Source organism: Dipteris shenzhenensis, chromosome 18, assembly GCF_047967505.1.
Source record: "Dipteris shenzhenensis isolate YYH24624 ecotype China chromosome 18, Dip_SZ_1.0, whole genome shotgun sequence".
NCBI lineage: Eukaryota > Viridiplantae > Streptophyta > Polypodiopsida > Gleicheniales > Dipteridaceae > Dipteris > Dipteris shenzhenensis.
The window spans coordinates 56,436,192-56,450,760 of NC_141613.1; the positions used below are offsets into that span (position 1 = coordinate 56,436,192).

General features: G+C 39.7%; 1 pseudogene; it reads left to right on the forward strand.

The window, feature by feature from the left end:
- The first annotated feature begins 3,092 nt into the window (after positions 1–3,092).
- Positions 3,093–9,116, forward strand: LOC147891464 (uncharacterized; annotated as a pseudogene).
- The last annotated feature ends 5,453 nt before the right edge of the window (positions 9,117–14,569 follow it).

The window sequence follows — 14,569 nt, forward strand, 5'->3', positions numbered from 1 at the left end:
TTATCCCACGTTCTGCCAGAAATGCATCAAACTGTTTTGTCATGTACTCCCCCCCTCGATCAGAACGGAGGGTGCCCACTTTACATCCTGACAAATTTTCAGCCATAGATACAAACTATCTGAAGCACAAAAACACTTCAGACTTCACCTTCAAAGGATACACCCATGCATGCCTAGAGTAATCATCAATGAAAGTCACAAAGTATAGGTAATGCCCAAAAGACGGTGTTTGCATAGGACCACAAACATCACTGTGTATGAGCTACAATTTGGGTGCAGCTCTCACTGAACCATCCTTTGGAAAGGAAGAACGCTGCATTTTACCCAATATGCAGCCCTCACATACATGTTTAACTGGTGTCTGTAAGGTAGGCAATGAAGACACCATATCATACTTCTACAGATGCAACGAACTAGCAAAATTCAGATGACCAAAACGTGCATGCCAAAGTTTTGCTTCTGAAACAGCTTTTAAGTCAGATACCGAACATGCTGCATCTTCCACACTATTCACATAAGCATCCAGCTTGTAAAGCCCATGGGTTAATGAACCAGATGCCACAATTGTATCACCAGAACTTAGATCATGAACTGTACACCTGTCATCCACAAATTTGACAATCAAACCAAATCTGGTAAGTGCAGAAATTGACAGCAAGTTCTTTTTGATCCCTGGTACATACAAGGCATCTTTGAGTGTGAACGCATTGCCATTTACAGCAATAAGTACAATGGTACCAACCCCTCTTACTGGATACAAGGAATTATCTGCACATGTAACAGTATTCCCTGTAGGGGCAGACTCAAGACAACTGAATATGTCACGCTGCGAAGTTATATGTTTTGTGGCACCATTGTCAAAGTACCACACCTAAGAATCTACTGCAGACATACATGCATCATGTATAGATGGGTTATAGCTGCAATGCACATTAAAAGCCCATTCTGTATCCTGCACCATATTTGCAGATTCTGAATCGGAAGGAGAGGCATCTGCAACAGCCATACCAGCCTCTTTCTTCTTTGCCTCTTTAAGCTTCAACTTTGGACAGTCCTTAATGAGATGATCATTTGCCTTATAGTAGTTGCAATGCAGTTTCTTCTTAGACTTGTCAACAGTTTTATCAGATTTAGTACTCTTGGAAGCAGCAGTTTTCAACTTGTTGGTCGAAGAGGAATTTGCATTACCTCTTTGAGCAGCCACAAAAGCCTGATCGGCAACACGCTGCTTAGACCTGTTTTGCCTGGACTGGTCTTCCTACAAGAGTATAGCAACCAGATCATCAAACTTGATTGCCTCAGGATTCCCTTTGTCACAAGTCTGAAGGTGGAAGCAAAACTCTGATATGAATCTGGTAAGCCATTCAAAACTGTTTGCACAAGGGAACTGCCAGGAATGATTTCATCTGCAGCAATTAACTGCTCATTGAGATCCTTGATCTCTGTAAGGAAAATGTCCATGGAATCTCCTTCTTCCATGTGCTTTGACTCTAGCTGTTTTCTGAGATAGGCAACATGTGCCTCATTCCTACCTGCGTACAAACGTGCAAGTATATCCCAAGCCTGCTTGGCTATTTTTGCTGAACGAATGTGTGGGACTATGATGCGTTTCACAGACAACGCAATCAAGGCATGTGCCTGAGCATCTCTGCCATCCCAATGGAGCTGTTCAGCAGTGGGTAAGACTGCACCAGTAGCAGCAACAGGAATAGAACTGCTAGTGCCAACTGCATCCTCTACAGTACCACTGTCCACATTTGCTAGACGTACATCAAGACCTTGCACAATGTTCCAGAAACCTTTTGAAACAAGTACATGACGCATCATGTATGCCCACAGTGGGATAGTTATTTCCATCCGACTTATCCTCAGTAGACAGCATGCGAAATACATCGTTTTCTGACATTATCACTGAAAACCTGTATACTGACTAACACAAGTACCTACTAACAAAGGAGGAGCTTAGATAGAACCTGTAACTATAGAAACAGCGTCGATGAAGCAAGTTGATGACGAAATTGTAGAAATCGATGAAGAACAGGTGAAAACCATCTGCACCGGGTAGTCCGCAGAAAGCTAGCAGCACGCGAATGGCCCCTTAAACACGCCCGAAACGGCCTAGAAACTGCAAAAATTCAGTTTACTCAATTTACTATGTAAATTTGCTATGTAAATTGCACAGTATACCTAGATCTCTCTCCACCTCCGAGGACGCCTCAATCTGATGAAGATAGGTCTGCTCTAGGACGGCGTAGGCAGACAAGCGCCAGGTGTAGTAGCCTCCTCTGATACCAACTGTTGGAACACGGATGCAAGCACGCACAGAAAGCACAAAGGAGAAGAAGCCCGTAAGCACACAACACACAGAGTGTGTCTTCCTTAGTGTGCACAATACAAAGATACAAAGATTATGCCCTAGAATGAGACTGGGCGTATATCTAGTGCACGGGGTAAAAAACCTCCTAATGAGGGAAAAAGTGCCCCGGCGGTCCTACTACCATAATACATCAACAGTCACAGATCTCGCACAAGTGGTTGAATGATGAAGTACACCTTGCTTTAGAGCATGTGTATGAACACATAGGAACCACTTGGTCGGTTGAAGCCAGAGAAGGAATACTAAGGAATATTCCTCACATAGTCTTCCCTCCTCATCATAGCAAGTATCACTGAGCGAACCCTTCATATCTATCTGAAAAATACTCTCCAAGTTGAAAGCTTTGAAGAAGGTGGTAGGCAAGAATATGATGGGGAACCTGCTTCAGTTCATATCTCCTATACAACCATCACCCCATAACATTAGGGTTGAATCACTCACATAAATCTAGGGCTAGTAGCTAGAAATATTAGAAACCAATTACTAAACTAGCCTAAAGTCATCAATTCAAAATTTTTGTATCAGACAAATCAAACTCAATACATCTTTTTGATCAATGACATGTAAAAGTCTTATTCCTCTCTCATCTTGACCTAAATTGCAAATTTTGTATGATCTTATTAACCATAGCTATAACTCTTGAGGTATCTAAAGTTACTCTTTTTCTTGCAAAACCTACATCATATCTAGATGTGCCAATGGACCAGGCCAAGTCATGGGTCAATCTCCAATTGGCCCTGATGTGGAGGCTATGCTTCAAAAGTCCCAACCCATTGGTTATTTTAGCGAGGAAGGCAAAAATGTTGGGAAGATTCTTGAGGATTGGCTAGAGAAGATGGAGGACTACTTCGATTTAGCCCATTCTTCGGAGACCAATAAGGCTATGATGGGACGATTCAAACTAGAAAAGTTTGCCAAGCTATGGTAAGACCACCGCAAGGAGAACAACCTTGACCCACAGCTATTACTTGGGATTACATCAAAACCCAATTGTGCAAAAACTATCAAAGCTACACTTATCGAATCGAGCGTCTAAATGAGTTCCTTGATTGTTCCCAAGGGAAGGATACACTTGATGTGTTTTACCAAAGGTTCCTTAAGCTTCTTAAGTATTCACCAATAGAATGAACCAAGAATCCAAAGTTGCTCACTTTATTTCAAAGTTGAACCCTCCCATCGACACTCATCTTCAGTCCCTACTACGACTCTCTACCTTTACAGATGTACTTGATGCAGAGTGAGACCATCGTGGATGAGCAGGACCCCCATAGAGGAGATCAAGCCTTGAATAATCAAGGAGAACCAAGTACGTGAGGGGCCTATGCAAAAGAGGGTAGTTGATCACCCACTTCAGAGACAACCTGGCCTATGACAAGGACTACTGCTGCATTTGCTAGAAAAGGCAAGGCAGGAGAACCTATGTTTGGGATGTATGGATCCAAATCACCAAGTTAAGGATTTTTCCATACAATTCTTATTTTCCAAGACCCATAACCTTGCCTTGGAATGGGACCAATGTGCGAAAGAGCTTTAATGAGGATGATCCAAAGGCACAATCCATACGACAACAAAAATTCCAACTTTGTTTCACTCCCCAACAATTGAAACTTCAATCAAGTCAATAGGGGGAGTGCACCAAATGTCATATGTAGAAATCCAAACCCTCTACCCCAACTCAGGCAATCCAAAAGCCTAATGCCAATGTTAACTCAAGAGCTCCACCCTTGAGAGCTCAAGCCAAAACCAAGTACAACCCCAGGGTGCATGCTGCTATCGAACACACTGAGTGCCGAGAACCGTCAATATGTAGTAATCCAAACTCCAATTGAGTGTATCAAGGTACAAAATTTAATGTACTTTATCGACTCAAGAGCCACTCACTCTTTCATGAGCCCTATTTGTGTTAGAGGAAATTGTCTTTACCCTTGCTTGTTGCTAATTCTAAACTTACTGTGGTCGGCAAGCATACCCATTCTTCCTCTTCTATTGGGAATTTGAAATTCAAACTAGGGGGCCATCAAACTAAAGCCAAGTTTAGGGTTTTACAATTAGGCATCTACAATGGTATCTTGGGCATGGATTGGCTAATCAAGAATGAAGCCATGCAAAAGTGGTCAACTTAGGTTCAAGGATGAGAGTAACAATACCATTACCATATCAAGAAATAGGGCACAACCAAAAATTCAATGCGTCATTGTGACCAAATGCCTAAAGGGCTTTCACAAGAAGCAAATGCTTTATGCACTAATGCTAAACCCTATACATAAGCCTAAGTCCACAAATGGTTGTCAAAATTCAAAGATCATTTTCTCAAAGAACTTTTTGAACTTCCACCACCTATAGATGTCAATCATGTGATTGAGCTCATTCATGGGCCTCAAGATGTCCTTACCCGAGGCTATTGAGCTTCAAGAGAAATTAACACAACTGCTTGATCAGGGATACATCAGACCCAATGTATCTCCTTGGAATGCTCCAGTACTATTTAACAAAAAGAAGGACGAGACCCAATGCCTTTGCATTGATTATTATGGGTTAAAACCAGAGCACTATACAAAATAAGTACCCTATTCCAAGGGTCGACAACAAACTACTAGATTGGCTACATAGTGCTCAAATTTTTAATAAGATCAACCTCAAGTTAGGGTATTACAAAATCCGCATTAAGGAGGAGGACATACCCAAGATATGGGAATTATGAGTTTATAATTATTCCATTCGGATTAACTAATGCCCTTGCTACATTTAATCGGTTGATGATGAATATATTCAGAGAGCATTTGGATGAGTATGTTCTTGATATCTTGGTTTATTCCAAAAATCCAAAGGAACATGAGCAATATGTTCCTTGAGCTTCTACAACAACATCAACTCTTTGCCAAAAGGAGTAAATATATCGGTTGATGATTGATATATTCAGAGAGCATTTGGATGAGTATGTTCTTGTCTTCTTTGATGATATCTTGGTTTATTCCAAAAATCTAAAGGAACAAGAGCAGCATGTTTGAGCTTCTATGACAACATCAACTCTTTTCAAAGGAGCATCGACATGTCTCCATTTAAAGCGCTTTATGGGCAAGAGTGCCTCACACCTCTCAAGTGGAGCAGCCCTATGATCAGAGTCCAAGTGTCAAAGGAGATGCTAGATGAGATGGAGGAGAAAATAGATCTAATTAGACATGAGATCAAGGTTGCTCAAGACAACCAAAAAGCTTATGCAAAATCCAAGCGCTCAAAATGAATTTTCAAGGAGGGAGACATGGTGTTCTTAATGGTAAGACCTCAACATAGCTCTCTATCTCTTGGAAAGTACAAGAAGCTTAGTGCTAGGTACGAGTTGCTCCTACCCCACCACCTCACATCAAAGTACACAATGTATTTCACATTAGCTTACTTAAAGAGTATGTGCTTGACACGAATCACATCATGGATGATGAACTATCACTAGTGTTGAAGGATGGCACTCTAGCGATTAATCTAGAAAGGGTGTTGCAATCCAAGACTCAAGTGCTGAGAAACAGAACCCTAAACAAATATTTGATCAAGTGGATAGAGGCTACCTTGAGGAGGATGCCACATGGGACAGGGAGGACTTATTATTAATCCCAGAATTCATGTAAAGGTGAGGACACCTTGAGTATTTCAAGTGTAGGAGGATGTAAAATCCTTGATTTTTTGAAAAATAAATAAATAAAAATAAAAGGTGTAATTTAATGCCGATATTTTAGATACTAACTTCAAAGTGTCTGGACATATTGAAACTCATCAAATTAATTAAAAATTTTTATTCACGTATGCCTAGGTGCATTAAATTTAGGGGCCAAACTCATGTGTCCTATTTTATTTTGACTAAAAATCCCATTAGAAAAATCTAGGTTAAAAATTTGGGGGCATTAGAATGTTTTATCGTGTGCCAGAATATCACGTAGGGGTTTAGCCATTGAACGAGGGGGGGGGGGGGATGGCCAAGGATGGTAGGCATAAATTAAATAAATTAAATGGAGAGGGACACGTTGAGATCCAATAGTGGAGATTGAGCAGATGAAAGGGAGTGGCCCAGATGATTTATGGGAAAAAGCAGGACTTTAAGCTGAAGTTAGGGGAAAAGAAGGGAACAAAAATATGGAAAAAAAAAGAGAGCTAGAAGAGGAAAAAGCAAGGAATTCTGAAAACTGACATTCTTATCTACACCTATAAATATCACACCCATGTGGGTAAAAAAAAAGCTGGCATCCAAGGGCGACGTGCTACAGAAATCCCTCTATATTCTACCGCTCCATCCTTGCAACACGAGCTTATAATCAAAGGTGGGATTGGCAATGTTTCTTCACCTTCCTCATCCTCATGAAATCATCTCTGTGACGGTACAATAAGATTTAACGCATATACGTGTACGTGATCCTACTCGTGTATCTATGAAACTTAACACTACCCTACTTCTTCTTGCTTCTACATTGAATCTTTTCATCACGTATGTGCATAGAGTTAGGGTATCTATAACCCTAATGCATGACTACTACTCTGTGTAGTTTTTGTGTTGAAACAACAAGGGAGATAGATGTTTAGATGAATCTAGAGTGAATTTGGGAAGAAATCAATCATTCCATGATTCTACCGCAGATATTTTTATTGATTTTGCAGAGCCTGTAACTCAAGAATTAAAACGATTTAAGACAAATTAATGATATCAAAAGTGTAGATTGTCGTATGTTCTACAAGTCTTATGTGTTGAAAAATTCAACTTATACTGTAACATAAAAATTGTAAGAAAACTATGCACGTATAGAGACAATTATCAATTTTGTCTATTTTTGACTGTTGCAAATCTAGATTTTTCCATTTTTGGGAGGCCAAAAAGGGGGACTTACACACAGAGTTAAGCCAAGGTCAAAGAGAAAAACTTGTAGAGGGTGAATAGGGCTACAACTCTCTCGTTTATAGCAAGGGCTAATTCTGCATAGTTTAGGAGTTACAAACCCTGGAAGAGAGACTGCGACTATTTTCCTAGACCATGGATAGAGTTGTGCTAGTCATGTGTTATGGGTCTAAACGATGATTGTTTGACCCTTTGATGTTTGTGATGATAACTAATGTTGGAAAGAGTGATGGGGATGACATATGACATGTTCATCCATGTTGTTTTGAACGTGACCAAAGTATGTATACTTGCATGGCAAAAGGAAGATGACCATGTTTTTTCTTAAGTAAGATGGATGGTTATATTTGATAAGATGAATTGATGTGATGTTATATGTTGATTATGTTTGGCTACATGAATGGTTTTATCTGACAGGATGAATTGGCGTGATGTTATAATGTTGCTTATAGATTGTTCATGGATGGTACTCACATGTTTTGTTATGATGAAGGAATGGTTTCCACATACGTGAATTATGGAATGGTTATGGTCATGAAAGGTCATGACAAAGTGAAATGGTTTCCACAAGGGTGGATTATGGAATGGTTATGGTCTTGTGAAATGAAATGGTTGGTCTTGTGAAATGAAATAATTATGGGCTGTACGACCAACTGAGAGAAGGAACATACCTCTCTTTTGGATGACATACTCAAAGCGGAGTTTGTTGCACCACCGATGTTGGTAGAGGCTTTCTTTCAGACCATTTGTCTTCTCCATAGATTCAGAGAGATGTCTCCCTCACATTTATCTTACAAAGCTTTTGAGGTATCACGCAGCTTGGCCCAGGCAGGAGACAGAGGATGCTGGTACTCACAGGTCACAGAGTGGCTCACACAGCATGGGATTGATATGGCTAGATTACCACCATTTCAGTATGACTTGGCAGCACCATCACACTTGCAACTCTCTCATAGTGAGAGGAATCGAGTCTTGCGGCAGGACCTTTGGCAGCTATACATACACCGGACCTAGATCTCCCCACAGCAGCCACTCCCAGCGAAGATGCTATACTACAGATATCATTTCTTGAGCATCTCAGCTGACGGATTCATACAGAGACCACGATATTTGGAGGCTTTCTTACACCACGCCTCGATGGTGGCCCTTGGACAGCTTAGGGTCTCATCACACCGACTGGAGATAGAGGTTGGTCGTGCGTCACAGATCCCCAGAGAGGAGAGGATATGCAGATTATGCAGAGTAGAGGTGGAGTGCGAGGAGCATTATGTATGTAGATGTACCACATATAGGGATATCAGAGATATCCCTATATGTAGATGTACCACATATAGGGATATCAGAGATAGATACCCATCTTTGTTCAGTGAGCACCGCACATTACGACAGTTGTTGCAGACAGCGGACCAACGCAGACTAGGGACTTTCCTACTTGACATCCAGCGACATAGAGAGCGAGCGCTACGAGAGGGAGTCACTACAGGTGGAGGCTTGCAGCAGACACACCTCACTGACTTCTTCCAGAGATCCACCCCACCAGCCACTGTCGGGGTCACATTGGAGAGAGCGGAGAGCCTGCGGTCCAGTCGACGACAGCGAGCCCCAGGCTTGAGACTACCATGCCTACACTCCAGAGAGATAGTTGATATCCGACGCCGTTACTATCAGGAGATGGAGGCTAGGGCCGCTCATGTCCGAGCTGATCCAGGAGGTGTCTTACAAGGGCTCTTCGCTCCCCCATCACTTTTGTATACTCTCTTACACCCACACATTGATACCCGACGGAGATAGTTGCATCTCATACTTGTATACCCTGAGCATATAGCATGCATTACCTAGTGATAGTCCTCCATCCCACACCTCTACCTCTACCATTGTACCCACAGATAGTTTCTAGCATAGAGCTAGCCATCTCGGGTTATTTTTAGTTCAGTTTTTCAGTATAGTTTTCTCATTTTGAGATACCTGAGGACATCACATCATTGTACACAGATTTGTCTCATAAGCCGCCGATTTCAGCCTTCTATAGACGTTAATACAATCTTTCTTTCTTTTTCTCTCTCAATATTGTTGATGATTGTGTTAAGTTCAAGCTATTGTCACTATCACATTCTTCGTCGCGCTTACATTGGTATTAGCACAAGGAATCTCTATAGTGATAACTTTTATGGGACGGCAATATCTTCGAGTTTGACCAGTGGATTATCTTCACGATGTAACGAAGTGGAGAGAAGGATGATGGTCAAACAGAGAGGGAATCTCGATACGCTATATCTATTTGTCCCTTCGATTATGTAAAGATTCAAAGATATAAGGAGTTGGAAGTTGATACGAAGATTCAAGCTTTGATGGAGAGAAGGTTGAAAGCGAGAACAAAAGCAAAAGTCTTTTATTAAAGACTATATTATGGAGAAAGTTGTTAATTTGGATGGGTTTGCGGTAACAAAGGCCTACCTTAGCATGAGAGGGATCACAATTTTTGATGCAACGAAGAGTTAAACTATCATTAGAGAAGGAAGTCAAGCCGCACCTTCAAAGTCTCGACATACAGACGCTGCCGCCTCTTATTTTAAAGATCTCTCCAAAAAGAAAGACAAGGAGAAGGCTATTGAACTTGCTATATCTATGGTTGCTGAATCTCCAAATGTCGTATTTACAAAAACGGATGTTACTAAACAAGATTTCAAGCCTAGAGATTAAAGTGGTAGATTTGATGCCTTTTATGGTAAGAGAGATTCTCAAAAGGCTGTAGCTTTTCTTAGACAATTTGATGCTTCTTTTGGTGGCGCAGATTACATAGAGAGAGAAAAAATCAGAATAGTCAAAATGCATTTGAAGGATGTTGCTTTAAATTGATGGCTTAAGGTTATCCAAGAGAAAAAGAAACCAAAGTCTTGACTAGAATTGAAGATGATTTTCAACAAGAAGTTCTTGCCTTCATCCTTTGAAGTTGATATGCAAGAAGAACGGGATGAACTAAAACAAAATCAAGGAGAGAATGTTGAAACCTTCGTCAATCGATTTGTAGCTACTTCACTCAAGTTCACATCTCTCAATGAGGTTTCTTCCAATATGGAGATGAGAAAGTTTATCCATGGTTTATATCCAATGGTAAGACGAGTTGTCAAGATGAAAAGACCAGACACTAGAGAGACGGCTCAAGATGTGGCCCTAGAAGTGGAAGGACTACATATGCCATGGATGCTTAAGCAAAAGCCCAAAGAGAAGGAGAAAAAGAAGAAGAGGGCTAAGGTGTTCTCTTAACAAGAGAGCATGGATTGCGACGAGCTGGATCGTAAGAACGAAGTTAAACCACCTCTTCCCACTAAAAGAGGCAACTATCATATCAATAAATAGTAGAATACACTAAGGAAGGAAGATGCTTTTCTTGTGGAGAAAAAGGACACATGGTTACCCAATGTCTCGAGGAGAAGAAAAACAGAAATCAATCCCAAAAGCCACCACAAATGAATGTTATACTTCAAGAACCCTTGCAGCTAGATGATACTCCCACAGACAAGAGGAAGCTTTTTATGGAATGCGATAAGGTTTCAAATTAGCTTGTCTTGATTCACTTTGATACAGGAGCTACTCATCATTATATCCATCCTTGGATTGTCGAAACTATTTCGCTACCAAAAGACAGGTTCGGAACACCAGAAATGTTTGGTGCTGATTTTCAAGGGATAAAATGTCAAATTACTCCTATCCTTGGGAAACTAAGAATTGAAATAGGGGACTATGTCGACAATGAAAGTTTTGTTGTGGGTGATTGAAGTTGTTTTGCGATGTTGTATTAGGAATGTCTTGGCATTGGAAAGTTGACCTAGCTATAGATTGGGATAGAAGTAAGTTTCTTTCAGAGATAAAAATATATCCTTTGACGTAGGAGTGGAAAGAAACTTGATATCTCATGTACAATCTCCAAAGTAATCAAGAAGTCAGTTTTCTCGTATCTCATTTTCATAAAGGATTCTAACAAAGATCCACGATCTAAAGAGTCTGTTTCAAAAAATACTATGAAGTGGATGGACTTCCTAAAAGAATTTTGTGATTGCTTTGTGGATACTCTACCCGATGATTTGCCACCAAAGAGGCCGAAAGTTCATGACATTGACCTCATCCGTGAGAGCTAACCTCCAAATAAACCCCCTTACCGTGTGAGTCAAGTACGACAAGAGGAAATAATGAAGCAAGTGATTGAGCTTTTGGAGAAAGGTCTCATAAGACCTAGTTCATCACCATTTTGTTCTCCAGTTTTATTGGCCCGAAAGAAGGATAGATCTTGGCATATGTGCCGATTACAGAGGGCGCTCAACAAGATGACTATCAAAAACAGGTTTCTAATACCGAGGATCGACGATACCCTAGACAAATTGGATGGATTAAAGGTCTTCAGTCTAATTGGCTTAAAGAGTGGTCTCGAAGATATGCATAAAATGGCATTTTGGACAAACTTTGGATTATACGAGTTTCTGGTATTTCCATTTGGTCTAACCAAGACCCCTGCTACTTTTAACACAATAATGGAAAGAATCTTTAGAGCACATGGAAAGTTCACATGTTCGTTCTTTGATGATATTTTGGTTTACTCTAAAGGTGAAGAAGAGCGTATGTAATACTTGAGAATAGTGTTCCAAGAACTTAGAAAGCACAAACTTTATGCTAATGGCCAAAGAGCAAATTCTTCTTGGAAGAAATTCACGACTTGGTCTCAAAAGATGGGATTTGGATGGCAGAAAAGGTCAAGGCTATTATTGAATGGCCAGAATTAACTAATGTGCATGAAGTTCAAAGTTTTTTGGGATTATGCTCATATTGCAAAAGATTCATCAAATGGTTTGTGGTGGTTGTTGGACCGTTGCATGATTTAACCAAGAAGGGCGTGACTTTCCGATGGACTAAACTAGAAAGCGAAGCTTTTGAAGCATTGAAGTTCTATATCAATAAAGGACAAGTGTTGATTATACTCAAATCAAAGTCTTTCTTTGTAGAATGTGATGCTTCTGGAGATAACATTGGTGCAGTCTTAAACCAAGGACATGGCATTGCATATGAGAGCAGAAGGCTATAAATACATGACGTTGTATATGAGAGAAGAAGGCTATAAAATAGAGAGAAGAATGCAACCACCTACGAAAAGGAATTAATGGCTATTATTCAAGCTTAAAAAGATTGGAGACACTACCTTTTAGGTGGAGACTTTCTTATTAAGACTGATCATCACAATCTTCGGCATTTTCTTAACCAACTGAAAAGCATATTCAATGGGCTAACTATCTATCACAATTCAAATTTCAAATATTTGCGAATGCCCGGTTGAGCCAAAAGGTAAAGTTTGATCACCATAAATCCGCAAGACATTTACAACCACTTCTAGTTCCCAATCAACCTTGGGAAAGTATTATGATGGATTTCATCTTTGGTCTTCCAAGATCAGCAAATATAAATAATGAACTATCATTGATAGGTTTAACAATTAGGCTCATTTCATTTCAGTCCCGAGTCTTAACTAATGGCGAACATCTTTATAAAACAAATCTTTAAACATCATGGATTACCATATCCATTGTGGGCGATAGAGATCCATGAAAAACAAGCGTCTTTTGGCAAGCTCTATTTGAAAACTTGGGTACAAAGCCGGTTTTTTATTACGTTTATCATCTTCAAATGCATGGCCAAAGTGAGATAGCAAATCTCACAATATTGGATATGTTGAAGTGCTATTGCCATGAAGCTAATCAACAATCGGTAAAATATTTATCTTTAGTGGAGTACGCTTATGATAACACTATTCATGCCTCGATATGCAAATCACCTTTTGAGATTAATTATACTTCAAACTAAGGAAGAGATATTTCATGCTGATGAATTTGTACGTAATATAGATAGTGTTTTTACTAAAGTCAACGAGCTATTCAAAGATCCCAAGAAAAGCAAAAGAAAGAAGCTGAAAAGCATTGAAGAAATGTAATTTTTCAAGATGGCGATTGGGTCTAGCTGAAATTTGATAAAGCTCGCCTACGACATACCAACAAGAAATCATCGCGAATCAACAAGTTGGCAACAAGAAATTATGGGCCATTTCAGATCACTAAAAAGATCACCGATGTTTGCTATCGATTACATCTTCCTAAGCATTTGAGAATTCACAATGCTTTTCATGTTTATCTATTGAAGTCTTACCAAGGACCTCCTCTAACAAAACCTATTGTGGAAGATCCGCTTGAAATGGATGAATATGAAGAATTACTACAACAAGAGCAGATAGTTTTTCATAAAATTACGGAGGGAAGAAAGAATATATCTAGAAAGTTTCTACTAAAATTCAAGAATTACTTGCAAATGCATTCAAAATGGATGCCTGAAGACTTCTTCAAGGATTATCCAGAGATACTTAAAACTTATGAAGAGACTGTAGGTCCGGAACTTCTCCTAGCTACAACTTGAGGACAAGACAGAATTCAAGAGGGGTTGGTGTAACAAAGCAGTGTAACACATCCTTCATGTATCAACTCTTGTATAGTCATAGCATCTCGATGGATTTTATATATTTGATGCTCATTTAGTTTGATATATATATGATTCTCAAGTTTTACTTTATTTTTAAGGGTGGCCAAAGGCCAGAATGCCCTATGCTCAAAATGGGACATCTTGGTTGATCCACATCCATGAAGGGATTTAGGACCCATGACCGAAACTTTTAGAGACAACCACATTCCAAAGACACAGTTGATGTAGAAGAATCCATGAGAGTGTCAGTTGTGAAACCCTACATAAAGGTATAGTGTTTTTTGGTGTTTTGCAATGCATCTTTGGATTTCTTTTAATATTTTTATCATTTCTCTTTTGCTCAATTGCATTTGAAGATCCCACATCTTGCTTGACTTTGCCTTTGCCTTTGTCTTCATCCATATGTTTATTAGGATTTGATATTTTTGTTATGGCGCACTTGAGTTCATCAACTGTATATCCATTGAGGCACTAATGACAATGTAGAGGATGTAATATAGTGGGACATTGATTTGATGTGTGTCCAAACTTATGGCATTCAAAGCAGGCTCCTGCAAATATGTCCCAATAAAGCTTGTAATACCTTTCGCCTATAGATGAAACCACAATTTTGTCTTTATCCCATAAAATGCATTTTTCTTTCCTTGAGCTTTGGTAGGCAAACTACTTTTCCAAAAGCAATGTAGCAATGGTTGGCAAATGCTCCTGTAAATAGTCAGGAAATTCGTGTATTTTTGTCGGATGAGATAATTGTAATGTTTTGCTGGATACCATGGCAAAATATGTACTAACGCATAACAGGA